The following is a 3,713-nucleotide window of genomic DNA, read 5'->3' as shown; positions in this document are numbered from 1 at the left end:
AGGGGCTGGGGGCGGAGCCACCACGAGGAACAGAAGTGCTGGCTGGGCCCCGTGCTGGGGTGGGCCCGGCGCTCCAGGGGCAGGCGTGCGGTGTGAGCAGGTCATGGCCGCTCGGCCTGGCCCCATGGCCCTGATCTGCCCTTCCCGGAGTCACACGAGAAAGACAATAGTCCCAGAGAGACTCCTTCTGGGGACAGGACAGGCGGTGCCAGGCTGCCTGGCAGGACAAGGAACCCTTGTGCTCCCTCAGCCCAGATCCTTCTCCCTCCTCCCTGGCCTTGGGCGGTGGTCGGAAGTTCAGATCCTGGGCTGGAGGAGGTTGGGAGCTCACGCCAGGGACTGGTGCTGGGCCGGGTCCCCCGGAGGTCTGGGCAGCGAGCCGGAGGGGCAGGGGCTGGGTCCTGGTGCGGCTCGAGGGGGCCTGCCTTGACCAGAGGGCGGCCTGATGCTGAGCTGTGCAGCCCTTCCTCCTTGGCCCTCACGATGGCCCTGGGCACAAAGGGGAGGGAGGCTTAGGCCCACCTTACAGATGAGAAAACAGAGTTCAGAGAGGTGGAAGGCTCTACCCGAGGCCACCCTGGGGTTCACGCCAGCGTTGCTGTGGGGACAGGACCTGGTGCCTGTCTGAGTGTATCCAGAGGCGCAGGCCATCTGAAGGGTGGGGAGGAAGCCCTCCTCCCATCCATGGCTCCACCTTCCCTCTGCTTCCCCTGCCGCCTCCACCTGGCCAGGCTCGGCCTCTGGGGCCCAGGCTGAGCCTGCAACATCCCGGAGAGGGGGCCAGGGTCCCAGCCAGACAGCTCTCATTTACTCAGCTTTTCCTTGAAATTCCACACACTCTGGGCGTTTGGCGGGAGCCTGGAATGCTCTTCATCTGAACAATCTGTCTTTCAGGGCGCCTGCATCAATCACCCCATTGTTCCTCCCGTTTCCTGGACCGCTCAGGCTGGGGGGCACCCGGCGCTGGCGAGGGGGGCGCCCCCTGGTGTCCCCATCTGGAGGCCCTCATTGCAGTGCCGGAGCTGAGCTGGTGACAGCGGCCTGAGGGGCATCTTCCGACCTCTGGGAGGGGAGAACCCACGACGCAGGCGGTCAGGCACTTCATGAAGAAGGGGGTGCAGCTGTGAGAAAGGACACTCCCCGGGTCCAGGGCCAGGGTTCAGCCTGAACTGCCCCCAACATCTGTGCGGCCTTAGGTGACCTCGGCATCCTCTCTGGGCCTCGGGGGCCTTAGCCATAAATGAGAAGCTATCCCGGGGCTGGCGCACACGGTGCCGCAGTCGTGGGCGGGGCCCGGAGACAGTGCACATGGGGCTGCAGTGGTGGGCGGGGCCTGGGGCTGGTACACACGGTGCTGCAGTTGTGGCTGGTCTGAATCCCCGCTCTGCCACTTGTTGGTCAGGTGTGGCCGTTTGCCTGGATGAGCCTCAGTTTCTTGCTCTGTAAAGTGAGCTTACTAACAGCCACTGCTCATTATTTGTGGAAGCCGTATTCGCAGATCAGCCCCCTTGCTAAAATTTATTTGTAACCCCTGATCACTGCTCACGGGGCCTTTATGGTCACTCACGTGCAGGGGGGTGAAAAGTGTCACCTGCGGCACATGTTCCCAGCTGGCGTTAAGCAAGACGACGTCTGCCTTCAGGTTTCCGTCTCATACTGTAAACAAGTATCTGGTGCCGCGTTTTTTGCATATTTGGGATTTTGTCGGTGATTCCAGTGTTTAAAATGGTCCCCAAGCTGATGCTGCAGGGCTCTCTGGTGTCCTGAGCTCAAGGAAGCTGGGACATGATTTTTGGAGAAAACACGTTAGATGGGCTTCGTTCAGGTGTAAGATCTAGGGCTGTTGGCCACGAGTTCAATGTTAATGAGTCTTCGGTACATATTAGATAAAGTGTCTTTAAACAGAAAATATACATAAAACAAGGTCATGTGTTGACAGGTTGGTGAAAACGCTGTGACCAGAGGCCCCCAGGAGCCCAGCCCTGTGTGTCCCAGGCACCGTGGCTCAGGGTTTGTCAGTGAGAGTTCGGTGATGCTGGAACAAAACCTCGAACGACAGGGATCAATGGCACTGGTCGCGCAGGTCCCGGAAGCCCTGAGGCTTGGCTGCATCCAGTTGGCCAGTAGCTCGGCAGTTATTCCTGCTCCATGACGCTGGAGTCCACAGGTCCCTTCTCCTGACCTCTGAGCCTCCTGTGGGGTCAGCTGCCTAGACGTGGGACCACCCGCCCCCCACTGCCAAGGGCACACGTGGGACCTCACTGCCGGCTTCACTCAGGCCTGGAGCTTCCAGATAGTGCTTACTCCATCTGGTTTCAGCACGAGGCCCTCAGAACCCTCGATGCCCACAAAGGCTCTCCTCGGACGTTATCTCATTTCATTCTCGCGACAACCCGTGATGGCAGCCTTTTTAAAAAAAATTATTTATTTTTATTTTTGGCTGCGTTGGGTCTTCATTGCTGTGCGCGGACTTTCTCTAGTTGCGGTGAGCGGGGGCTACTCTTCGTTGCGGTGCACGGGCTTCTCTTTGCGGTGGCTTCTCTTGTTGTGGAGCATGGGCTCTAGGCACGTGGGCTCAGTGGTTGTGGCACATGGACTCAGTAGTTGTGGCTCACAGGCTCTAGAACGCAGGCTCAGTAGTTGCGGCACATGGGCTTAGTTGCTCCGTGGCATGTGGGATCTTCCCGGACCAGGGCTCGAACCCGTGTCCCCTGGATTGGCAGGTGGATTCTTAACCACTGCGCCACCAGGGAAGCCCCCGTGATGGCAGCTTTGCAGTCCCACTTTACAGACGAGCCTGAAGTTCACGGAGCCTAAGTGGCCCGTCCAGGGTCACCTGGTCGGTGGGTCAGTTCTGCAGAGTCAGGAAGTTCCCTCCTCCAGGCTCCCCTGTTAAGACTTCAATGTTCTGTGCATGGTCAGGGCCACACCTGCTCACTGACACTTTAGTGACAATGAAGGCATTGAGGTCCCCAGGAAACTGGCAGAGAGCCACGAGATAAACGTCTGAGCACCCCTCCTTATGCCTCTGCCTCCGCCCGGGCAGCGGGCTTACAGCTCACCCAGGGCACCCCACGACTCTGCCTACCCTTTGCCTGCAGTCCTGGTGGGCTGAGTCTCCAGCCCCACGGTCACCGTGGTTACCTTCCTACACGTGATGTATAACCCCCCTCCCCCCTCCCACCCGTCCCTCCCTCCCACGCCTTCTCAGTGAGTTTAGTTTTTATCTGGTTAAAATTAAAAAGTCTTTACATAATTTGACCATGTAAATACTTTTCACAGCAGAGCCGGAATTATGATTAATATTAATATTATGATTAATATCCCCTTTTTCCAGCACCATGATTTTCTCTGAAGCTTAGTTCTGCTTGTTTACATTTGCTGGGTTGTCTGTGCGTTCACGACTCAAACGGGCTTCCGTTTTTCTGGTGGCAGAGAGAACTCAGTTCATCGGAACCCATCTGGGACAGTTTCCTGCTCCCCTCCCCCTCCTTTCTTTTCTTCCATGACTCCCCCCGCCCCGCCCCTGCTCTAACCTGTGCTGGTCATGCTGGTCCTTGGCCACAGCTGCTGGTCACTGGGTACTTCCTCCCTACCGACCTGGGACTTCCCTTTGCCTCTGCCCTAGTGACTCCCTGTTCCTGGCACCAAGCCCTCCCCTTCTGTGGGTTGTCCCTTCATTTTGGTGAAACCCAGCCTCCAGAAGCTTCTTG

Source organism: Phocoena sinus, chromosome 1, assembly GCF_008692025.1.
Source record: "Phocoena sinus isolate mPhoSin1 chromosome 1, mPhoSin1.pri, whole genome shotgun sequence".
In the NCBI taxonomy this organism is placed as follows: Eukaryota; Metazoa; Chordata; class Mammalia; order Artiodactyla; family Phocoenidae; genus Phocoena; species Phocoena sinus.
The sequence above is the reverse complement of the archived record's forward strand: the minus strand, read 5'-3'. Positions refer to the sequence as shown.